This window comes from Rousettus aegyptiacus, unplaced genomic scaffold, assembly GCF_014176215.1.
Source record: "Rousettus aegyptiacus isolate mRouAeg1 unplaced genomic scaffold, mRouAeg1.p scaffold_m13_p_11, whole genome shotgun sequence".
Taxonomy (NCBI): Eukaryota; Metazoa; Chordata; class Mammalia; order Chiroptera; family Pteropodidae; genus Rousettus; species Rousettus aegyptiacus.
In genome coordinates, this window is record NW_023416286.1 from 65,212,901 (window position 1) to 65,225,321 (window position 12,421).

At 31.3% G+C, this 12,421-nt stretch overlaps 1 long non-coding RNA gene across 1 annotated transcript in view; it reads right to left on the reverse strand.

The window, feature by feature from the left end:
- The window catches only part of LOC107500288, a 72,955-nt gene extending 61,156 nt beyond the window's left edge, over window positions 1-11,799 (reverse strand). Inside the window, exons 1-2 of the long non-coding RNA XR_004953390.1 lie at window positions 11,742-11,799; window positions 8,333-8,494 (exon numbers count right to left, since the gene is read on the reverse strand). This is a non-coding gene — a long non-coding RNA (uncharacterized LOC107500288). The remainder of the gene's footprint in view (window positions 1-8,332; window positions 8,495-11,741) is intronic.
- Window positions 11,800-12,421: the final 622 nt, after the last annotated feature.

Genomic DNA, 12,421 nt, shown 5'->3' on the forward strand with positions numbered 1-12,421 from the left:
AGCCTCTGTCACTTAGAAATATGCATTTAAGATATATCTATATCTTTTCAGGTCTTGTTTGCTCATTTGATTTCTATAATTCGATGATATTAATTCCATTAATGCACACATCAAGTTTATTTGTCCATTCTCCTATTTAAATATACTTTAGTTGCTTCCAGGTTTGGGAAAATATGAGTGAAGTTCCTATTAACAGTCAGAGGAAGGTTTTGAATAAAAATTTCAAATCAGCTATGTAGTTAGAAATGCAAGTGCCAGATCATGAATAAATTTTATTTTGTCTTATAAAAAACTGTTAAACTTTCTTCATGCTGGCTATACCATTTTCACTACCACCATCAATAAGTAGAAGTTATTATTCCAAAATCTTTCCACTAATTTGTAGTGTTAGTTTTTTGAGGTTTCAGCCATTCTAATAGGTATTAGAATTGTTGTTTTAATGTGAAATTCCCAGATGACAGAGTTTTGAGCATATTTTCATATGAATATCTGCCATCTGTATCTTTTTTGGTGAGATGTTTATTTAGGTTTTTGGCTCATTTTTAAAATTTGATTGTTTATTTTATTAAATGTTTCTATTTTTTGGACAAGTGTTTTGCAGATATGTGTTTTCTAAATAAAATCTTGCAGTTTATGGCATTTCTTTTAATTCTCTTAACAGTGCCTTTTGCAGAGTAAAGGATTTTTTAACTTTAATAAGGTTAAATTTGTAATATACTCCTTGAATTGATCATGATTTGGTGTTGTATTTAAGTTTATCATAAAATTCATGCTCATGTAGATGTTCTCCAAAGAATATTTAAGAGTTTAGCATTTTACATCTAGATTTACGATCAATACTGAGTTACATTTTGTGAAATGTAGCAGGTCTGTGTCAAGGTTTATTTTATTTTATTTTTTATTTTGATGCTCATTTGTCCCAGCACCATTTCTTTAAAAAACAAAAACAAAACAAGAACTTTCCCCATTAAATCGCCTTTGCTTTGCTCCTTTGTCAAAGATCAGTTGAATACATTTTTATGTGTCTTTTCCATGGATCTATTTGTCTGTTCTTTTTCAGTGTCGTGCTCTTTTGATTACTGTTGCCTTACAATAACACTTAAAATCAGGCAATGTAAGTCTAACTTTGTTCCTCTTTAATACTGTGTTGAATATACTAGTTAATCATCTGAAACCATTTGTTTATATCCACAAAATAGCTTGCTGTGATTTTGACTGAGACTGTGTCAACTCTTTTGATCAAGTTGGAAAGAAGTGACATCTTAACAATATAGAATCTTCTGATCCATGAATATAGAAATAAACCTATTGTTTGAAGATTTATGTTAAACTACTAAGCAGTTAGACGTTGTTTAATGTTTGCTGTTGCTATGGACACTAGAGCCTTCAAAATTCTAGTGCATTTTTTTTCTCTCCTCTTGACTTTGGGGTACCCTAAGTGTTCCTCTTAGGGAGCTTGTATTGAAATTCTATCAGCTCCAATACACTATCATAATTCTGGTGTCTTGTTGGTGTGATGGTAGGGTGTTGGGGAATGGATCCATTCTGTATTCTTCCAAATAATTAGCAGTCTTTCAGTGCACTTGGTATTCTGAGCTTCGACCTCCAGAGCTGTTTATTTTTGGATAGCCCTCCGCCCTTAGTTGAGACAGGAAGGACCTACATGCAAAGAGTTTTCTCCTTTCCTAGACAGCTGCTCAGAGACTCTTTATAATATTCACTGTGTCATGGCCTTCCAAACTTAGAGAATGGGTTTGGACTCACAGCTAACTTAGCCTATATCCTTAGATTCATGACATTAACATTAACTTATTTTCACCTCTACATTTTCTGAGACTCATATTGGTACCAAACGATGTAACAGAAAAAAAAGCAATGTCCAGTCTTTCAAATAAAACCTTGTTTCATAAAGTTCACTCTTTTCTGCATTAATAGTGGTTATTTTCTCATCATTTTCATGACAATTATACTATATTCATTAGGTAAAATGTAAAGAAAATCCATATCAGATTTGAAAAATAATTTGAAATTAAAGACGTCCAATTTTCTAATAAATACAAAGTGAATAGGGTCAAACAATCAAGTGAGTGACTGGCATGCCCAAACATCACAACAGGAGGGCACTTAGGGAGTAATAGATAAGTTTCTAATCATCTGCAAGACCTATTGACCAAAATATTTTGAATCCTAAATTTACCAACCTCTATCTTCTGTAGTAAGATAAAACATGTGATCTAATGACAATTACATGACATAGCACTCTGAGAGGATTTTAGGAGAATAAAAGAATCCGAAGAGAGATGAGCTCCCTTTTTGGAGAGAGAGTTATTAGAAAAAGCCCTGCTAATCTGAACAAGAACGTGCTGGCAGATGGAAAAGGAGGGACATTCAAATGTCTGACTCAAGGTATAAAATGTGGTATTGAATAATAAGTTTGCTGATATCAGAATTGGGAAAAAAAAAACTCAACAGAGAAGAAAAAAAGAAAGAAAGGAAAAAAATTTTTAAAAAGAAAGGGAAAAAAATGACAGAAAAAATGCAGGTGCAGCTCCAGGCTGAATTCAAATTGTGGGGCTAGAAAGAATATTTACTTCATTTGCCATCCTAATCTGAACAGAAGTTCCTGGTCTACAAAAACATCATAAATGAGATTAAGAATATTAGAACAGACACGTAACTGGAGTATCTAGTTTGTCCATTCCACCCAAATAAATACTATTTCTTCCTTTTACCCACTTTGTCTTCCTTTCCTTTCTTCTTTTTCCCCTCTCCCTTCCTCTCCCTTCTCTTCTTCTTTTCCTTCCTTCCCTCATCCCTCCCCTCCCGTTTCTCTCCTTCCCTTCTCTACTTATCATATATTTTTTGCTCTCCTTATTTTGCTTTCCTGTTCTTTAAATTGGTCAAACAGAATAAGCATTCGATTCACTGAAAAATGTGTTATCTCATGAATGATTTATACCAACAATTTAATAATTCATTTTTCAACAAAATCCATAAAAATCAATTGTGTTCACTCATTATTGGCACGTTAAAGCTTTAAAGAGTCATTGTACATAGACTGGATAACATTTGAGTTTAGCTAGAAGAAAGATGAACATTCTTTCCTATCATCTCAATAGATTATTCTGTAAGTGGGGTACAACTCAGATCTCCACAAAGAGAATAAAGATTCAGTAGGCTTAATGCTGAAAAAGTAGTGTCTGATTTTGGCAAGATTAATGTTTTAAGTCTCAATCATATTTTAAAAAGAAAAAAAACCTGAAATTTAATTATTGTTCCAAGTTATTAAAGCAATCGTCCAAAAAATGCACTTGAAGCAACCTAAATAAAATAAAGATGGAAAAATTAGTAATATGTAACCGGAAGGCTAAAGATAAAATTTCATCCTAAACTAGAATCTAGTAAAAAATAGAGAGATACAAGAAGACATAGTAGCAACATCAAGTTGATTGTTCTAGCTTCACTGAATGAGAATGTAACTTCTCTAGAGACGTACAACTGGCTACTGGTTTACCAACATACTGCATTTTTAATATAACTTACTGTTTAGAAAGACAGTCAATATATATTTTATACAGTTATCATAGAGAGGAGGTTTGCCATCTTCATAATTTCTAGTAAAAGCAGCTCAGCTGGTATTGGTATATAAATATTAACAATATTGATACATAAGCCATTTGAACCAAATAGTAGTTCTAAAATTGTTAAAACCAGATAGCAAGTTATTTCAGATTTTCATTTGTATGAAAGTCCCATCAATCTTTATGTATAATAGATTTCTCCTTCTCTAAATACAATTACATCTGTGGTCTGGAAAGTATTTTTAGTTATTTCGTTTCATGAAATCCACCTATTTTAGGACAGACCGGGCTTATAAATATTAAGCTGGCACCATTTTTTTTTTTTTTTTTTAGCTCAAGTATGAAGCTTGCTGAAAAAGCAAAATTCCTTTCTGAACTTTTGATTTGAGTCAAGCGTGAAGTGCTTTCTACTCAACAAAGTTTTCTTTTTTCAATAATAAAAATTCTATAAAAATTTTAGGGGCTAAATTTCAGTTTTGTTTTGGTTCTCAACACACAGATTCATACCAGTCCAACTAACCATCTCATTAATGCATTTACTAGATTGACTTTTATTTCTTCTAGGCTTGGAAGATAGTGAAGGCATCTGATGACCCCAGAGTCACTTAGTCTCCTTCTCTAAACCATAGCACCAACTCTAAAGGGAAAACCAAAACTTGACATGACTAGTGAGTAAGAAGTCTTTTTTTCTCAATCTGCCTTCATAAGTGCCTGGTAAAGAACTCCTTTCCAGAATTCAGATTTATTTATAATTGGATTCCCTAACTTTACAAACACTTCAATTTTGACATTAGAATCCTTACATTTGACAATAAGAGCATTGACTTATTTGTGAAACTATAGGTAATGCTGAAAAAGTAGGGGCCGATTTTAGCAACATTAACGTTTTAAGTCTCAATCATATTTTAGAAATCTTAGAGAACTAACAAAAGACAGGAAATTCACCTCTGAGAAATGTAATCACTATACTTGTCCATGTCTCTCCCTAGGGAGGCTAGATAAACCTGACTTTTGCACTTTTGTTTAACTTTCTTTAAATCTAATGACCATGTTCTGGTGTACACACACTGGGCTACAAGTCCTCCAAAGCCATGCACTAGTGAGCATGTGGAGTAATTATGAAGGTACTACGAGCAACAGTCGAATCAACTGCAATACTTCATAATGCCGTGGTCTACCACCTACTCACTGCACAGTGTAAGAATCTGAATTACTAGCTGCCATGCCATGACTTTGCAGTCAATAAGAATTGGCTGCTCGTGACTTTATTCAAGAGCATTAATTATATCCTAGGTGGGACTATTTTTAAAAGAGAAACTCATTCCAAACTAACTAAAAGGTAATTATTTTCACACATATATGTATAAAATACATATAACCTATATGTATATACATAATAAATGTTATCAATACAGTTAAAAGTCATTATTTTTAGCACTAACCAAAGACTAGCTCCTGAGCTGATAATTTTTCAAGAGTTATCTTTCTGAATTCTCACAAAAACCATATTGCTTTGCTCATTTTACACTCAGGATAACTAAGATTCAGACATTTTAGTAATTTGCTTATAACACCCAATGAGTAGTTGGCAGAAGTTCTTGTGTGCTTATAACCACCATACAATTGGAGAGTGCTATGGAATATGATTATAGTGAATGTACCTTATCACAATTGGAAGGAATAAATTATCAGGCAGTCATTTTTCGAAGTCTCTGGTGTTCATATTTGTTGTCATGCTGTTGCTTTCTCACTCTCTTTTTCTTTCTTTTTCCCTCGAATCTCTCATCTCTGCTTCTCTCAGCATTTTCTCCTAGCTTCCTCTATGCAGACAAACTTCCTTTGGTACAAATTCCATAATCTGACTGGTTTCCATGTCTAAATGAATTATTTTGCATGGTTCATTTAAAAATCATCAAAAGATAACTAATTGCCTGAATTAGGTTTAAAAGATGATTGCTTATCCATGCAGATTTTTAATCTTATTCAACTGGTAAAGTGGTTAATTTAAAAAATACCTCTTAAGTTTTGAGTGCTGATATGGATTTTCTTATGATGAGATATTTTTGACCTACAATTTAACAGAAAACTTGAACTGCATTAAATATGTTTACTTCGATCCTTTTTTGCAAGTGTTCTGAAATTTCACAGTTTCTAAATCTTTCAATCTACTTATTTGTAAACATCTATAAGTATACAATAGAAAATTTTATCTCTATTTCAAATCTCACTACAATATTGCCAGTCATCTCATGCTCATATTTTCTTTTTCCTTCCCTAGAAACACTATTCTCTTCTTTCAAAGTGCATCAATGTCTGTACTTTCTTCAACTGCCCTATGCAGCGTTTAAAATGTAATAGAGATAAAGCTGACACCCTTGTCTGTTCTGCTATATTCAATTTTGCAGTAGTTAGCAATACCACAGAAGAGTCTGTCATTACTCTGAATGTGCTTCATGTAAAAACAAGAAATTCATCTCAAGCTGTTTATTTCAAAGACAGAAACTTAAATCGGGACTGGGATATACATCTTCACTTATATTCAATATTCTTCTGGCATATGCTATGATAAGTGAATTTCCATTTTAAAGTTCATATTAAACAGCATCTAAGCAAGTAGCAGTAGTAATGGCAGCATAAGCCAAATGCAATAATCCCATTATCAATCCCTTTGCTTCCAGTTTAGTCCCTACCAAAATCAATCATTTTAACTGCTGCTATATAATTTTCCAGAATTTCACTTTCATCATGTCATAACACTGGCCAAAACACTATAGTTGTCAAATTTCATTATCTCTAATAATAAAAATAATTTCCTTTATATATTTGTTCATTTTCCAAGCCCCCTTTCTAACTTTATATACAAATATTCTCATACCTACGTTTTCCACTCCAATTAAAGTGCTATACTTAAAGCTTTCACACAGAACTCCCCTGATTTTCTAAGACTCCCTAGAATAATCCTTAAGATTAGTTTCTTTATAAGTCATAACCTTCTCTATTTTAGATGAGAATTTCAGAATGAATATTTGTCTTTTTCTAATTCCATCTCCTCCACAAACTTATTGGAATTGTTTTGGTCACAAATCCTCTAACTTCTATGAACTCACATGTAAAATAATAATATTGTGTACTATCTTTGTTTTAAAATGTCCCACTTTCTCCATATTACACAATGTAAGATTTGTGTAATTCAGTGTATTCACTGCTAAAATGTTAACGTTAAACATCTGAAGACACCAAAGCTTCAATAAATCTACTAAAGCCCAGTTATGTTAATAATTATTGGTAACATGACAACATATCAAAACCACAAAAGAGAAGATACAAACTAAAGGACTAAAAGTACATTGTAAAGCCATTCAAAAATTTCTCCCAGTAAAGTATCGCCCTTCCTATATTTATGTAATATAGACGCTTATGGTGTTACATTGTAAAGCAAATGAAATTAAGACAATTTGTTAAACGTGTGGGTAGAAATACTGGCTGTGACCCACATTAGTTTGGTCGTATTTGGTCACATTGGTTAGCATTACTATGCACAGATTGTGATATAGTTCTTAGGCTTCATAAAAACAATGCTTTATCCTAGTCCAGATTGCTATTGTCTTCTTTTCAAATATGGCACAATATCAATGAAATATAATTTTTCAAATAGTAGAAGCTATGGCAATGTCATGCTAGGTCACAAAAGAGTTATAATCCGTCCTACCCTATCCCCGATTAAATTGATGTAGTGTTGATCAGGTCAGAACAACAGTAACAACAATAAGCTGAGAGATGGGAGGGATTCCTGATAAACTGTGGCCACAGACTACCAACATATGAATCCCAACCCTAGATACACATTGGCCTGTGTTGATCAGGAAACCTCAAGACAGAAATTCGTATTTTACTGGATTCTGTCTGGTTGTACCCCAAGGAATGCAAACACAAAGAATTTCAAAAATATATTTTTCTTGCACAATAAATAGCACACAAAGAAATAAGGCGCACAAAGAGGAAAAATAACTTGAGAAGTAATTATAATAACAGATGTACATACACTTTGAATATTTAAATTATAAAGTTAAATAGTAGCATAAAAAGATCAATATAAAAGAGCACCTTGATCACAGACTTCTAGGCTCTTTAATTGTGAGAAGATATTTTTTTGTTATCTAAGACACCCAATCTGCGGCATTTTATTATGGTAGCCTAAACAGGCTAATACACCATCCTTTTTCCTTCACTTTATGCACTGGAGTTTCCCCTGTAAACAGCATTCAGTATTTTTAATCTGATCTAAGTCTACTTCGACACATTTATTTATCTTGTGAATATATCTGTATTTTTTTCCTACCATGTGGGTCTTACTACTTTTTATGTATTCCATTTTTTTCTGTTTTTTCCCCAATGCATGTTTTCTTCATTTTAAAATTATTTTGTTATTTCTTTTATTTCATATCCTTTTTCTGCACCCATTGATTTAGAAGATATACAATCAGTTTCTGTTTAGTGTTTACCCTTGACACTTTAATATGTGTAGTCAATTTATTATGTGCTAATATAAACCAATGGTTTATTCTTCTCCTGAATCATAAATGAATCTAGAATACATTAATTGCAGGCAGACTATTCAAGTTTATATAAAACTGTTCATCTATCTTACTTTGACCTCATTTTTTTTTTAACTCTACCAAGTAGAATTTGTTATTTTTGTTTCATATTGTCCATGTTAGTTCAGATTTTGTTGAATTTGAGAACCTACTTACCATTTTATTGACACATAACCTCTTTGGGTGTCACCAACTTTCTTGTAGCATCATTTTTTCTTCTTTTTGAAATTCATTCGCCTTTAGTGAAGGTTGGGTAGTAATAACTCTCAATGTATATCACAAAATGTCTTTATTTAGGTGATCCTCTGGTGAGTTTTGCTGGAATACAATTTTAGAACAAAAATGATTTTCTATTAATAATTTGAAAGTATTATTCCTTGGTTTTCTTACTGCTAGTGAGAAATAAGCTGTTCACGTATTTTCATGTTTTAATGAGTGTTTACCCTACAGTTATTTTTAAGGGCTTCTCTTTTCTTTGAGTAACCTGTAGTTTTACATATATGTGTCTAGGTGTGCATTTCTTTTTATAATTATCTGTATGAGCTTATTCCTCTTTTTAAATTGATTATTTCATCCACAATGATAATTTCTGGACCATTATCTCTCTATTGTTTATTTGTTATGCTTATTATTACTAATTTCTAGAATTCTTAAGAGATACACATTTTGGAAATTTCATTTCATCTTTATTGCTAAACTTTCTTACATATTAAAATTAACTTTTGTGTTTCTTTGTTAACCCCTCAACAATTTATCTAACTACATGATAGTTAGATTGTTTATTCTCACATAATGCCTATTATGCTGTTTGACCTTACAATCGTTTTAAACCTCAATATCTTTCACCTCTCTTGGATTTTTCAATGCCTTTTTAATTACTACAGACATAATAAGTATCCTGAATACATGTATATTAGATAATTCATAGATAAGATGCACATTTATCTGGTTCTTAAATTCTTTCTCACTTGTTTATTTCTGCTTTTGTGAGGTTTTTTAAAGTTATTATTAAGACCTCACATTTCCTGAAATTTAATCTATAATTTTTTTTCTTTTTAAAAATTAATTAAATTTTTATCATGGTTAATGAAATTTAGTAAGTTTCAGGTGTACACTTCAACAACAGGGCATATATATTGTATTGTGTGCTCATTGCCCATTTTTCCTCACCTACCTCTCCCATTCCCCTTCCCCCCACCCTCTGGTAACCTCTAGTTTATTGTCCATGTCCATGAGTTTCTGTTTGTTTGTCCTGTTTGCGTGTTGCTTTTAGCATTGTATCCCACATATAAGTGATATTACATGGTTTTCAACTTTTTCTGTCTGGAATATTTCACTTAGCATGATCATCTGAAATGTTTTGAGAGCCATGTTGAAGGAGCATTTCTCCTGGAGTAATTTGTAATTACTTGAGCATCAATAATAAAATTACCAAATGAGGGCTAGATCAAATTAATGAATTCTTACGAGAGCCACTTTTTTTGTTTATTTTAATCTATACTTAGAGCCAGAGATATAATAGAAAATTTCCCTTGTTTTTCTACCTGTGTGGTGAGATTTTTTTTTTAATTCATTCTTGTACTAGGAAGTAAGTTTTCTTTCAAATTCAACATATATAAGGTGGTTCTGGATCCAAATTCCCACCCCAGGAAATAGTACTAAATTTCATTAGCAGACAACTGGTCCTGTCCGAACACCCCCTGGGACATTTCACACAAAAAGGTCCTATATTCGGTACCGTTAAAAACGTCCATGCTTAGAAAACGTCCCTGAGTTCAGCTAGCACATAAGGTTTATTTCTACTTTTGGTTTAGAGGATTACTACACAAATATATTATTACGTTTTATTGGACCAATAATTGTATTGTAACTGTATTGCTAATTATAACCCTTCTTGCCTGGGTAGCCTAGCTGGTAATGGCACATGGGATTAGGTAGATGGTTCAGCTTAGACCAAAAATCTCTATGAGCATTTTGGATAAGATCAAATGTCCTGCAAAGCTAAATTTCTAGGCCACAATCATCTACATATGCCCCTTGCTATCTGACAGCTTCAGCACTTGCCACTCTCTGGACCTAAAACCTTTTTTCCTGTCTATAGATTTTCCTTATTGTCTTACACTTCTCTAATACACACACACACACACACACACACACACACACACATACACACACACATGTATATATGTGTGTATATATATACATACACACATATATATGTATATATATGTGTATATATATGCCTGATTATTATATTTAGCATATTTATATGCTAAATAACAGAATATTGTCAAGATATCTCTCATCTTACTAAAAATGAGTCAGTGAAATTCTATATAATAAAACATTAAAATATATTTATTATATTTTATTGTGACTATTTGTAGCTCCACTGGAATATGCAATTTGTGAAAAGCTAAATTCTATATTTTGCATTACTATTCATGCAACAAAATGCTTTACATTATATATAGTAGGTATTTTATGATGACTGTTGAATTGAGCTTAAAAATAATATAGCTCAGTGACATGTCATTAGAAATATATTTTTGATTTGGTCAATTGATCAACAATGGTTCCTATAAGATATGTTTTTGCATGAGTCTCATATTCACTGTATGATGATTACGATTTCGATAAATAGTTATTTTGACATAGACTAATATAAACCGCTTTAAAATTCACACATAATGTTAGTATAATTGCCATAAGATGTATTTATGTATTTTGTATCTTGTTCTAAAATGGGTCAGTTGTCAATATAGGAATATGTAATACAATTCTATGATTCAACATGTCTTTAAAACACATGTAATTCCTACAATTTATTATTCTGTATTTTTTTCTAGTTATTATCTTCTTCTTTCTTAATAGAACTATGGAAAGAAATTGTCTCAAAATGTGAACAATGCTATAGTATTATCTAAATATACTTTGTTTTATTATTTTAAAGAAATTAAAGTGTCAAGAAATTTGTATCTGAAATAAGCAATTTATATTTAGAACAGGTGAGATATTATTTAGAAGCAAATAAAAAGTTGTTGGTATATTACAGAAATGCATTGTATGATTAAGTGACATTAAAAGGCCAAAACAGTTCTTTTTTTCCTTAATAACTTCATAATGGTTTCAGTTAAACTTTTAAAATGTGCCTTTTATTTGTTCTCTTAAACAATGTATTTATGTTATTTTATACTTGGAAATCATCTTTAATATCCATTGAACAATTGAATAATGAAGACAATTTTCAGCTAGGGACTCTAATTTTGTTTAACAATTTCTATTTTCAAACATTTATTAGACAGATATTTCATTCATTTTTCTGTGAGATTTTTTAATTGCAGCTTAATTTTGTATCTTTTTGTTATTAAATTAATGCCAGTGAATATTAGTATCGGTACAAAACTTTGTCTTATTATTGGAACAACCTCAAATTTTAAACTTTTTGCATCGAAGCTCAGAGGCCACTATTTATCCTCTTTTTAATACTAAATAATGATATTGTAACTTTAGATATAACAAGTTATTGACTTTTTTTTCTTTAAACATTATTACTGGAACTTACTTGATTTATGGTTTAACACCTCTTTAGTATGTTCTCATTTCCTTGACAAATTTTAAACTTCTGTTCTCATTTCATGTTTGCTGCAAAAGGTATTGCAATAGTTATTATTCCAGGATTTTCTTGGTTTGTTATATGTGTAAGGTATTATAAAAACATCACAACTCCAAGCCTGAGTTTATTCATTTATACTTTTATTGACTAACCATGTGCTAGATACTGTTAAAAACACAAAGACTGTTGAAGAATAATGTAGACTTGGGCTTGAGCAGTGACATCATGGGGATACAGAAAAAAAAAAAAAGAACTTAAGAAGTACAAATAGAAATCAACAAACTACTTTAGTTAATAAACATATTTCCATTTAGTTATGATTGTTATTTTACTCAAACAAACATCAATTTTCCTCTAGTGAGAACAACGTGTATTTAATAAACTAGTACAAATTGGTTTGATTAGTTTGATTAGGTTGATTAAAATGCCAAAAACATTGACTCAGTTTTGATACCTTATAAGATGTGTTTTGCAATGTTTTTCACATTTTTCATAAAATAATGGTTAGCATTTTAGGGATTCAGGAAGACTATCATCTCTATTTTAAGTCTTCAGTCTTCCTTTATGTTTTCTAAAGGATGAGTCAATTGTTGGAGGTTTACATGGCTAAAGAGTGAAAGTTTATGCAC